We start from the raw sequence: 13,656 nt of genomic DNA, 5'->3' as shown, positions 1-13,656 counted from the left end.
GTGTTGTCCCCTCCTCTCCAAGTTTTTGCCACACTTGTTGGTTTATAAAATTATATAGTTAGAGATTGATCTGTAAAATGACAGCTTTGGGATTTCTTAGGACCCTTGCAGCTCTAAAATGTTATCTTTCTAGTTTCTAAAGTGAATGGGGTGGGGGGGAATTGGTTGGGATCATTTGTAGATTTTTGAGGTAGAAGAGAGAATGGCGGAGATATCCCTGGCTTTCACATTCTGTATCAGATGTGTGTTTTCACGGGTCCTCTGAAGCTAAAGATTTTTGCCCTAATTTGTGGTCTGCATATGGAGAAAATGCACATCGCCTTATGTGAGGGCTAATAGTTAGGGAGCAGGAAATCCCACCTGTTATCTCTGTAACTCTTTCACTCTCTTCCCATGACACAGGATTCTTTATTCACATGCTGGCAGAGAGTTCCATCTATTTTTTTTTTTTTTCCTACTACCCCCATCCTAATATCTCCAGCTAAGTAGAGGAGCCAGTTACACCTGTCCCCAGGTCAAGTTCTATTTTCGAAAAGATAAGGCTAAAGTTTACAGGGACAGAAGTTTTGTCTCCATTTATTTGCCTGTTGCTGTTGTGTACTCAGGGTGTGTTCGATTCTTCAATAGAAACCTGTTCTTTTGCTCATTTGAGGGTACAGGTAAAAGCTAGATTAATGGGGATGGGAGTGGGTAGGTGTTGTAATCTTTCCTCAAAAGCTTTATCAACTTCCTCTTTCCATCTTTTACCCTTTAGCGTATATTCCTAAATTTGATTGTTTCCTATTACTCGATTTAGTCTTTTCCAGTCCTTTAAAAGTCTAGAAGGGAGCAGAGCTCATCTTGATGCTTTCAACACTGAACGTGAGTTTGGCTCGTCCAAGAAGAGCAGGTTTGGGTTGCAAGTTTAAAATTTGGGATAGTATAGATTATTAAACACCCTCTTCCCGGCTCACCCTCCCCCCCCCCATATAAACATTGCAGTCTTAATGCTAATGTTCAAAAGAGAATTAACATATGCTCCCTAAATCCCTGAAGATTAGAGGGGTCCCAGAGCAGGTTTGAGAGCTAGTGTGCATGGAACAAATGCCCCAATCCTGGATATTGACAGTTTACGCATAGGCTAGTCTTGACCTCTGGTAGAGAACTAGTGCATGAGTGTTCAAATATGTGTGTGTAGGATTTGGGGGAGGAGATAAAGAGGAGAGAAAGGTAATCCCCAGCGGTTTAATTCCACCCCCCACACCCTCTCTCCACTCCCCGCCTTCATCTAAAAGAATGAGTCTCTCCCGGGGCAGCTGCTGCGGCCACACCACAAACTTAAAAGCTTCCCCCTAGTACAGAGCGTGCCTCTCCTCACCAGCAGCCCCTAGCAAAATCTGCAGCTGTAGCTACGCTCGGGGCTAGTTCCCGCACCGCGTTAGGGGGAGCATCAGCGCCCTCTGCTTTCCGATTCCGCCTTTGCAGCGGCTGCCGCAGCCGCCTTCCGCAGCAGCCAGGGCCGCTGCTTTAGCAGCCGCGGCTCAGCCCGAGCTGCTCGCTCCGAGGTGGAGCGAGGCCATTCCACGGGTTTGCAACTTCAGCCTCATAGCTGAAGACGCAAGTTTATTCTTCCTAGCTCTCGGAAAATACCGCAGGAAAAGAAATTAACAAGAAGAAGTAAAAAAGAAGAAGAGAGAGGAAGATCAAAGCCAGGTAAAGAAAGCGCATCTCGGGTCACCTGCAGGTGGGTTGGCGCACTCTTCTTAGTAACTTAAGACTTGTTAAGCCGTAGGGCAGGGCAAGGCCAGGAGACTCAGCGAGGTGCCGAACTGGGGCGCGGAGCCGGAACCGCACTGCCCTGAGCGTGGCGGAGATAAGGGTGTGGATTACCTTTGGAACTGGCCAAAGCGCCCGAGACCTCTGGGTGCCCGGAGGGAGCAAGCGGGTGTCAGAGGGTGGGGAGTAGAGGGACTGGGAAGTCTTCTGAGTTGGAGCTCATCTATCATTGAAAGTGATCATTAAGAAAAGTTAATAGTCACCGAGAAGGCTATATATAGTTTTCCTACAAACAAAAAAGAGTACACTTAACCGCTCTCAATGCCAAGTCACGGTAAACCTGTTCTCTGACTAATATAAACGCTGTAGATTTCAAGACCAATAATGTTTTAAGTACATGAAGGACAGGGAAAAGCGTAGATTTCGTACCCTTCTTTTATGCTCGGCTAGCCCGGAGGTTGTGTATGTTTGTTAGTGTGATTGGTCATTGTGTGTGGGGAGAGTAGGGTAAGTGTTCTAAGATCTCTATCTTTAAGGTTAATTGTGACAGTCATATTGTTGGATGTCTCCTAGTCTTAGACTGACAGTAGAAATGGAGAGTTAAACATCTGCCACATGCCTGCTGCCAGAGGAATGGAAATAATGGCGAAACTCCCTGGAGATAGGGAGAATCTCTGTGTGTGTGTGTCTCTCTCTGTCTTCTGTGTATATGTGTCTCTCTATCTCTGCCTTATCTCTGTGTGTCTTTCCGTCTGTCATTGTCTCTGCCTTCTCTCAGGGTGTCTCTGTGTCTTTCTCTCTCTCAGCAGTCTCTAGGATGAGTTGTTTGTGGCAGGAACACAGATGAGTTTCATGCTGGGGCTGAACCATAAATTTAGTCCCCAGGCGACAGTCAGTGAGCCGCTTCCTCCCTGTACTCCACAAGTTGACACATAAATTCACTCATTTGGTCTGGGCTCATGCAGTTTATCTGACTTGGATGACTTTTCCTTTCCTAATGAGTTGGATTCCCCGAAGTTATTTTTTTCCTGTCACTAGCCAACGTGTTTCCCCAGAAATGGATTTGGAGAAAAAAGGAGACAAGAAGGTGTCTGAAGCCAGAGACCTTTTCTCCTTTATTGCCAGCTAAGTTGGAGTTTTCGCCAATGGGGTAGGTGTTAGACATTCCAGGACCGTGACCCAACGCGAAGATGTTTCTTGGAGCTCCCCGGCTTTAGCAGGTCACTAAGCCCTACTGGAAAGAAATTTTAAAATTGATATTTGTCTACTAAGTCATTTCTCAGCCAAAAAAAAAAAAAAAAAATTTCTTCTTGAAATAAACAAGCAGGCTTCTTTTAAAGTTTCCAACCAAGAAAGCAATGAATATCCAAATTCCAAAGCTAGGACTTCTGAATCTTTTCTTCTCTTTCCACAAGTTTGAAAAAGTTGTCTTTATCGGTGTGTATGTGTGTGTGTGTGTGTGTGTGTGTGTGTGTGTGTGTGCTTGCTCGCATACTGGCGAGCACCCACTGGGTTCCTTGTTTGGGGGGGAGGGGGGACTTTCGTATTCCTAGAAAATATCCCTGCTGATTGGGAAGAATTAAGGAGAGTAATTTCTTCTTTGGAGAGAGTCCTGCTTGTTGATATGTACCCATAGCAACTGAAAGGGTTATGACAGCAAAGCTCCATTCCCTCCAAAACAACTACAAGGCTTCATTCAAAGTATAGGAATCTACCTTTTAAGCATTTCATAGGAGTTCACTTCCAGGAACTAGTTCTGTTGGAGGGATCAGAGTTGGAAATGAATGAAGAGAATCAGAGGAAGCCTAATGTAGATTCTTTTGAGCCTGGAGTCAAGAAACTCTGAATTCGAATTCTGAAGATTTCGGTCCCAAGTCTCTTACATTGGTTCAGTTAGAGGCAGCCAGGTGATGCAGAGGATAAAACACTGGCCTTGGAGTTAGGAGGACCTAAGTTCAAATTTAGCCTCAGACACTAGAAGCTGTTTGACCTGGGCAAATCACTTAAGCCTGATTGCCTTCCCCAAAAGAAAAATCTCTCTGAAACTTTGCTTCCTCAGTTTATAAAATAGGATAGCTAACATGTAGCCAGCATTTATATAGCTCTTTTGGTACGTTGGGCCAGAGGATTATTATTATCCTCATTTTATAGTTGAGAAAACTGAGCCTAAGAGATATTAACTTAGTTCCCTACTAAGAGAACTAATAAGTTTCTGAAGTAGAACTTGCACTCAGGCCTTACTGATTCCAAGAAGAAAATGTTAACCAGGGCACCAGCTAGCTGCAGCTATTAACTGTCTCAGAGTTGTGATTCTCAAATGAAATGATATATGTAATGCATTTTGCAAATCTTAAAGTACTATTTCAAAAACATAAATGTCATTTTTTATTATTATTCACCTCTTCTGTTTTGGAAGTGAACCATAGCTAACTGATATTAGAACAAATGTAAATAATAGGCTTTATACATATCTACTAGAGTACAAATGATGGGAAGATGGAGCAAAAATGAGATTTCCACAGTTAAAATTTCAATAGGAATTTGCTGATATATGAATTAGAAAATTGGTAATTAGTCCTTCTGTAGTCTTATTAGATAATCTGCAACCCAAGAAAATTACTAAAATTCACTTTTTGCTTTTGGGGACCGGGACCTTCACTTATACTTAGCAGGTATATTTCAGTTGGGCATTTTGGGAGGATTCATTTTATGACCTGTGTTCTAGGGGCCAGAGCCCAAAGAATACTCCTTTGGAAAGATAATTTGAGACTAACTCTTGTAACCCTCTTGTTCTATCCATTTGGAGAAATGATCATTCCTTGGGAGTCAGGGAGAAATGTAGTCAGATGAAGATCATAAACACATTTGGGTAAAGTAGATGATCCTATTAATGCCTTGTACTCATAATCTACATATTTGATTAGATTTTAATAACTAATATTTAGTGAAAGAGAATAAGAATAAAATTGGAGGTCAGCAGATCTGCATTCTCTACAATCTGCTATATTATCAAGTCACTTCATATCTCTGGTTTTCAGTATTTCCATCTGTCACAGGGAGTGTTGGAATTAGGTAAGTATTATGATCTTTTCCAAGTACTTAGTAAATTTGGAAGAAAAATTAAAAACACATATATATTTAACTGATAATATAGCTAGAAGTATTTTGAAGGGGGGGAAACAGTGGAATTAATGGAGCTCTTATCCAATTAATGCCTTTTTGACCTCAATACCCAGAATATTGGCACTTTGAGTCAACTGCACTAATGCTCTGTAGTAAATAACCATTTGTCCCCTCAAGTAAGAAGAATAATGTGATTTATGATTACAGAAAAACAAAGGATGTGGTCCCCTTTATTTTCCTTCTGTGACTGTCTAGAAGAAGAAAGGTTTCTTTTAAAAAATGCCTAAAAGAGTTGATTTTTATTTTTATTATGAACAATCTACATTGATACCTAAGAAAATCTACATGAGTAGTATGCTCAGTTTTTTTTTTCTTATATTTAACCAACTTGTTTTTAATATAAATTAATTGACATCTTAATTCCTTTCCCGATGAATCCTAGTCTATTAGGTTTCTCTCATATCTGCTACAACTAGGGTATTTACTTTTATGGTCATTATGTTTTTTACTATGATTACTAATTTTATCTTTATTCAAAAGGATATGTGGTTTAATTTGCTACTGTTAAGGGGTGAACAATCAGCTCTTTACTTAACACACTCACCAAAGAAGCTGTGGGTTTGACCCTATGGCACCTTATATAGCTGAATTAACTTTGCATACTCAGATTATTTTATTTTTTTTTTTTTAATGAGGGAAAAATGTCTGAGGTTAGAACTAAATGAGGGCACAATGAAAGTTACCACAGTGTTTGGTTATATATGCAAAATGTTTATACACTAATTAAATAGGAGTAGAAACTTTTAAAAATTGAATCTTATTCAGTAGATGATTGTAAATACCTCTTTTCTTAAACTGGTCATTAATAATGAGTTGTATATTGCTTGTTTACTTTTGATATTGTCACTAAATAGTTACTGACATTTTTCTTATAGATTTTGAATATAAATTATACAGCTTCATGGTGAGAGAAAGTTCTTCATTCTCCAGAGGGGTGATAGTTCCCTATCACAAAACTTGATTTAATGTTTTGTCAGTATGTCCAACTTTTTAAAATAATAACTTTGTTAGCTAAAGGGGTAAAACAGTGAGATAAAATCATAGTGTATTGTCTTTGTGTTATCTAGTTTGCATGACATATTGCTTAATAAGCATCTAAATATGTATGTTCATTTGCGATTTGTTTATAGAACAACAGCAGCAATAACTGTCATTCTTCCCCTACTCAGGAAAACTCATCTTTTTGAGTTCAAATCTGGTCTCAGTAACTTACTAGCTATGCGACCCTAGGCAAGTCACTTAACCTGTTTTCCTCAATTTCCTTGTCTGTTCTTATGAGTTGGAGAAAGAAATGGGGAACCACTCCACTATATTTGCCAAGAAAACCTAAATGGAGTCATAAAAAATTGGACATGACTAAAAAAGAATTGAGATCATTCTTTTTTATGGAATTTTCTTGGGTACAGATTCTTGAGTTTTCTGTATCCTTTGGACTCATTCTGTGTAAGGAATTTTGTTTTGTAGCCCACAAATATTGTTTATGATTCCCTACAATTACAAAATATAAAACAGGCAGCTTTGCTGATAGAATTTTTCCTGACAATCATCTTTTTATGGGTAAAATTCAAAATACAATAATACATTTTACCAAAAAAATGAATAGAACAACAACAACAAAAAAAGCTAAACTCAATTGTCTCTTGATCTATAAGCTACAATGATGTCAGAAAGGTTATATTTTTTTTTCCTTAGTGTAATATCTAAGGCAAGAGACCAAGAGGTCCTTGATCTTAAGACTTAGTTTTCATAGGCAACACAACAGAGGCAGTCAACAATATTAAAGGCAATAAACATTCATCTCTGACTAGGCAAAACATATATGGTGTTACAATATATTGAGATCTTGAGGGAGGAGAGTGAATACGATCTGCAAAAATAACTGTTGTTAAGTAATTAATAGTCTCTTCGATTAAGAAATGAAAAGGTCAGAACTTTTCTAAAGTCCTTCAAGTTTTGAATCTATGATTTTATAATCCTGTGAACACACACACACACACACACACACACACACACACACACACACAAATTAAAACATACTGTTTGAACTTGAAGAGTGTAATTGTAATTCTGAAGGGTCTTGTGAGAATTCCATTTAGCATACATTCAGACATTAAAGACCTACTATGTGCAATGAAAATCACTACACTTGTGTCAGATTTTTGTATCAAGATTCGGAATCCAGAAAAAGGATAGATTTGCAGTCATTTTCATCATTTTTTTTTATCAAGGCAGAGCAAAAGCTCCTAATATTTACTGATTTTTCCCCTTTGTTCAGGAAAATAGTATCTGAACATTTTATTTTTCTAGCTTCTAATTCTACTGTTTACTATTTCTCATTATGATGTTGCAGCTAGTCAGATATGTACTAAGTCTAGGAAATAGTGCTTTTCTTCTCTTAGCAGACTTGGCCCTTTTGATAGTTTTTTGTTTTGTTTTGTTTTGCTTTGCATTTTAATTCTTACCAACTTGTGAGCACAAATCTTTAAAGATAGAAAATTAAAGCACCTATATAAATAATTTCACTAGTATGCCTTAATTACTCCTTTTTAAACTTTTATTGATGTTTTATTTTTATATCACAAATATTTACGCATTACTCCCACTTCATGAGAAGTTTCCTGTAATAAGGTAAAACAATTCAGTAGAATAATAATAGTGATCTCATCTGAAAGTGCCTGCAACATTTCACATCAGTAGTAAACCTCCCTACTACCAACTTTCTATTTGTTTTAAATTAACAGAAATGTACTTTCTTTTCCTCCCACTCCAATCCTTATTTCATTGAAAAGAAAAGAAAGAAAAACAAGTTTCCTTTAACAAATATCCATAGTTAAGGAAAACATTTTACTTCAGTATCTTTATAAAAATACACATACACATATACACATACATATATGTTTGTAATCTCATTACTTAATTATTACAGAGCTGTTGCAGAGGTGATAAACCTGCTCTTTCCTTTTCTAATCCCTTTGTTTTTATTTTTCCACCTTGTAAGGATTTCAAATATTTTATGGAGTTAGGCGTTGATCATGTTGTAATTCTAATGGACTTTATTTGAATGATCTTTCTAGCTTCTAGTATTTTGATATTGTTCACACATTTCAGTTCTATCTTTTTCTTTGTGACCCTGTTTGATGTTTTCCTGGCAAGCTATTGGAGTAGTTTGCCATTTCCTTTTCTAACTCATTTTACAGATAAGGAAACTGAAGCAAACCGGTTAAGTGATTTGTCCAAGATCATCCAAGTATAATGTCTGACACTAGATTTGAAATCAAGATGTCTTCCTGACTCCAATCCTAGTACTTAATCCATTGCTCCCAAAATAATGATCATTGGTTTCTAGGAATATTATCTTTGGATCTACACTACACTAATGTGATGATAATGACATGCTATGTGACTACCTTTAAGTAAATGTAGATAAAAAATATGTTTACAACCTTTAGAAATTAATAATTTTTAAAATATTTATTTTAACAAAATGCTAAATGTTTTCCAATTACTTGTAAAAAAGAAACTTTTTATTTTTTTTCCATTTTTGAGTTTCAAATTTTCTCTCTTACTCTTGCTCCTATCCCCTTTTTTGAGAAAGCAAGAAATTTGATAGCTATTAATTATTTTAGGGAATTTTTTAAGACTAGCGTGGGATCATAGAGTTTTAAATGGGAAGAAAATATAAAAATCATTGCATGGAATCCTATTATTTTTCTTAAGAAAACTAAGGCTTCCAAAGGTTAAGTGACAAATGACTTACAGCTACTAAGTGAAATAATTGGGATTTGAACTAAGATCTGCAGCCTTCAAATACATTTTTTTCTCCTATCTTATATGATCAAATGACATATTTAGTTATTTTTATCTCCATGTTAATAAAATTCAACACTTACAGAGCAGCAGTCTAGTTTTTAACCACTAATCTTTTTCTAAAAAACCTTAGATTGAGCAATTAATCCTTAGCAATCCTTGGTGAGCTAGCTGACATGTAATATCATCCATGTGTATAAACCCGTAAAGTGGGGAACAGAGAATTAAGTGAACTAAGGTCAGTAGACTTTAGTGTGAAAGTGGGCTCAAGGGAAGGTAGTGAAAACTACATTGGGAAATATGCCTGGTAAGAAGAAATTAAATGAAAGCAGTCAATTGATAGCTTTTAGGCTGTTTAGAAATGTGGAGATTATACCCCATGAATATTTTGTTCAAGAAAGTCTAAACAAATTGAATTGTTGAATAACAAACACTATTAAAAAAAATGTAAGGAAGTATACCTTAACAGTTAAAACCAGACTGACTATAGACATTTTTTAGAATTAGCTCCCTATGTACAGTTAGCTTATCCTTTAGTTAGCGAAATTAGAAGAAAGACTAAAGGTGAAAAGATAGAATCACAGTAGCTTTCACTGGAACCAATTAAACTAAGAAAAATTGAAAATGGACAGACTATTTCTTTGTGAACTTTAAAATTATTGTCGTAGGAGTGATATCCTGTTCCCTGCTTCCATGCAACTTTGGCTAATTTTTCCTTCAAACATATGAAGATCATCTTCAAGATTAGATTTATTCAAGACGCTAAATGCTCAGGCTGTTGACATCACTTCCTTGAGTATAAAAGTGACAAAGAATACCTGAAACTCTCTAGTACAATAATGGGCGAAATGATGGACACCTTAGACAAGGAAATTTTGCTTAGTTTTCAGATATCTTCCATGCTGGTTCCTAATGACTATCTTCTTGCCTATGGATAACTTTTTGTTGTTGTTGTTGTTGTTGTTAACTGGTGAATAATTTAAAGTTGCCTCATTTTTTTTCTCCTAATAACACATCTGATCTATTAAGGGATTGGCCTCAATTAGGCTATCAATTCCAAATGCAAAGTAGTTGCTAGAAAAAGGAGGCCAAGAAAATAAATAGCTTTCACTGGGAAAATTGACTTAACATTCTGATCAAGAATAATGATATGGAATCTTAAAACAAATTAATTTACAAATTATTGGGGGAAAGATGACAGAAGACTGGTATCAGTACTGTTTTATTAAAAAACAGTTGAGGAGGAAATTAAACTGCAGAGAATTTATACATGAAATCAGAAAACAGACAACAAAGACTTTAAATGAAATTATTGTACTGCTTTTTGTATATGTGCCTTAGTTTTGTCATCTGCAAAATTAAGAGGGTAGACCATATGATTCCTGAAATCTTTTCTATATCCAATTCTGTGATTATATCACCTTCTGATCTAATTTTAAAGTCAACAGTAGTAAAGCCTTCATGTTTGGATTCAACTACTTTAGCATCATAGCTAGTATGTGAAGAATTGATTCTTAGGAAAATGAAATAGGGGTGACTAGATACATACTAGAAATGATAGAATATTGATAGTATTAATAGGGAAAATTCCCTCAAAATTAATATGATCATAATTGAAATACTTTGGGGGGGTTGGGGAAATGGCAATTGAGAAGACATCAATTATCAAGCTATATGCCTCATTTCTAATGTCTCTCTATTTTTATGAGAATTGCCTATTCATTGAGAACATCTTTGATTTAAAAGAAAACAGCAATAATACCACATTTCTTTTCAGACACTTTTCTCCATCAGAATACAGTATTATTATGCTCATGCAGCAGATTGATAGTAAAGAGAATACAAGACTTCACTGTATTAATTTATTGATTTTTCAGAAGCCTGATACTTCTTAGAATAAGATATAGTCTTGAAGATTCTTCTTGCATGAGATGCCTGTCATGTTTCAATTAAAATTACATGGAGATATGTGACATGTCATTTAGTCAATCAACAAGAAGGTACCAAGCACTTATTTTATGTCACACAATGTAGTAGTGCTAAGGATATAAAGAAAGGAAAAAGGCAGATGTGACTACAGAAGTAAATTTTTAAAAGATATGCTTACCAATATTGTCAGGTATACAATTTGAATTAATTTCCTATACGTCCTTGATTATAACCTCATTATTCCAGAATTCAGTAAAATGTATTAGAAAAAAAAGAAATCCTTCTTCCTATTCCTTTACTCAAGAAATGAGATGTGATTTTAAAAATTTCTTGGGTGTCTTCTGGGCATATTAAAGTTTTCAATATTAATAAGTCTATGTTACATATTAATTATTTCTCAAGTTGTACATCTGGTGCCAGTCTTCATTGGTGGACAAAGTTGTTCAATGGGAGTTCCCTATCTTTATTAATGAATTCACATATTCAGATTAGTATGGAAACATAATTAAGCAGTTTTGAATAATCAGGTTGTTTCTTAGTTCAACATTAATTTACATTTGTCATTTTCAATATTTTCTTAATGTTCATATAAGCTCGTAGGATTATAAACATTTTGAGCCCAATCTTCCCATTTCTTCAGATGAGAAGATTGAGGCCTGATGAAGTAGTAAGTAGTTGAGTTGGGATTTGAACTTATTGAAAAAAAGTTGAGTATTTAAGGTCATATTCATCTGCTTCTTTTTTTTTAATTTCAGTAACTTAAAATTTCTATTAAATTGCTCTTAGGAAGACAAAAGCAAAAGAAATGACTATTTATGGAAAGTACTTATGGGTCAGTTTTGTCTAGCACCTTGAGTTTGCTAATCTGTCAAACTTCATTTTAAACATAGAGAACTCCCATTTGTTATTTTATATATGAAATCAGTACAACATAGCATATAGGTTTCCTAGCATTTATGATTTATTTTTAACTAAATTATTTAGTTATTGAGTTCTTTAAATGAATAATATCAAATTCAAATAGAAACGGAGTCATTAAACCATATGTAAAGATCTTTGTAAGCTGCATGTTAACTTAGAAAATCACATGATAACATTATAGTTTACTGTATTTTTATTTGTTAAATATTTCCCAATTACATTATCATCTGGTTTAGCCTTCACTTGGGAGTTGTAGGGTGTATGTTTATCACCTCTGCTTTCATCAACCACATATGGTTGAAATAGCTGCTTTGTGAGACAATGTAAATATAGGTAGGTTTTGGCACTAAAATACATTTTCAGAGTGAAAATCACATCAGGAATTTGAATATAACAAACAAGGAAAAAATATAAAAAGTGAAACCTAGCTCATCTCATCTCAAAGCACTTTGTATCCTTTCATGGATTTGTATTTTAATTTGTAAAATCTTTGTCTCTAAACATGTGCCAATATCCTTAATACAGTCAGAGTTCCCTAAGAGGCCCTATTATTTATCTTTATGCTTCCCTTAGCAAGGCATTTAAGCCTAGTGCAGATAGTAAGCACTTAGCCTGAGTGTGATAAATGAATCATCTGGGTTAATGCTTTCCAAATAAAAGCATTTTTCATTCATCTTTGTTCCTATTTCTCTTGAGGCTTAATATAATATATACAGTTATAATCAATATTGCACTGAATCTATGACAGTAACTTCCACTGGTAAATATGCCAGTCCATCTATGTTTTCTTGCCCTGTACAATTTTTGTCCATATAATAAGAGAAAATTTCTCTATAGGGGACTGAATTAATAGAAATCATCCTCAGGGATCTTTTAATATTCATGCTTACCATTGAATCTTTTACTCATGCTAAATGACTATTCATCTTCTTTGGTAATCATTCATATCTTTGATGATGTTTTTATATTGCTTATTTTATGTGTCATGATTGGCTATATGCTTTGGCTTTCTTATATTATCCATGCTTCTGTCCTTTTTTGGGAGGGGGGGAAGCACTGCAGATCATCTGCATTTCAGATTCTTCAGAGATGGTGATATGGAATTGAAATTATCTGGTAACTTGTAAACTATTTTTTATATAAAATATAATCAATAAAAGCATCCTGTAATAATTTTATTTGTAGTGAATTTAGCATCTCTTTGCCCAAATTACAATATCCTTTAAAATATTATATGCATGGTAAAGAGAAGCAGAATGGTATAGGAGATAGAAAGATGGACCTCAGAGTATTAAAGACCTGGTTTAATATGAACTTACTCTGTCACATATTATCTGTTTAGTCCAGGATAAGTCACTTAATTTCTCAGTAATCCAGGCAAATCTATATTACTATGTATTGCAGAGTATCTACACAGGTAGAGATACCTTCATTACCAGTAATTCTCAATATCAATTAAATCTGATGTTCTGTCCCTAAAATCCAAATCACTAAATGCATGTTTATATCCTTTACTGTTCACTTGTGGTAATCTACAGAATGAAAATGCAATTTTAAAAATCAGCCTTGTCCTTTACAACATCTCTTACTTTTTGGCAGAAAAATTCAGCCTTTTTTTTCCAGAATTCTCTTTGATGTTATCAGTTACTGAAAAATGGCAAAAGCTATGATGCCAGATGTTATCAATCTTAAATAGTGATTCTGCTTCCTGTAATCTTGCCAAAATATAAAAATGACATTTGGTTTTTGTGTGTGTGTGTTTGTTTTATTGTTGTTTGTTTGTTTTTCCCACTACAAAGTTATTGATCCTCTCTCTTATTCTTCTATTGGAAAAAGAGATGTTTTCGCTTTCCTTTTCAAATGCATAACATTCAACTATTTAAAAAAAAATCAAATTTCCTCTGTGTGTATTTAGAAGCTGTGGAGCTTAAATTAGTTATAACTTTAAGCTAACAGTAAGTTGAGGAGGCAATGAGATGTAGTGGAAGGAGCCCTGGCTCTTTCAGAATAAAAAGAATTAAGTTTGATTCCCAGCTCTACTATTTGGGAAAGTGACTTCAC

The 13,656-nt window shown here is 35.1% G+C and overlaps 1 protein-coding gene across 3 annotated transcripts in view; it reads left to right on the top strand.

Annotated features, from left to right (window-relative positions):
* Positions 1-1,291: 1,291 nt before the first annotated feature.
* The window catches only part of SEMA3D (semaphorin 3D), a 232,191-nt gene continuing 219,826 nt past the window's right edge, over positions 1,292-13,656 (top strand). The window contains exon 1 of one of the 3 annotated variants that reach the window (XM_074268536.1): positions 1,292-1,723. The gene's annotated coding sequence lies outside the window, so the exon portion shown is untranslated. The remainder of the gene's footprint in view (positions 1,724-13,656) is intronic. The other 2 variants (XM_074268537.1, XM_074268538.1) reach the window with 2 other exon arrangements.

This window comes from Sminthopsis crassicaudata, chromosome 5 (genome assembly GCF_048593235.1).
Source record: "Sminthopsis crassicaudata isolate SCR6 chromosome 5, ASM4859323v1, whole genome shotgun sequence".
Lineage (NCBI taxonomy): Eukaryota > Metazoa > Chordata > Mammalia > Dasyuromorphia > Dasyuridae > Sminthopsis > Sminthopsis crassicaudata.
The sequence above is the reverse complement of the archived record's forward strand: the minus strand, read 5'-3'. Positions and strand labels throughout refer to the sequence as shown.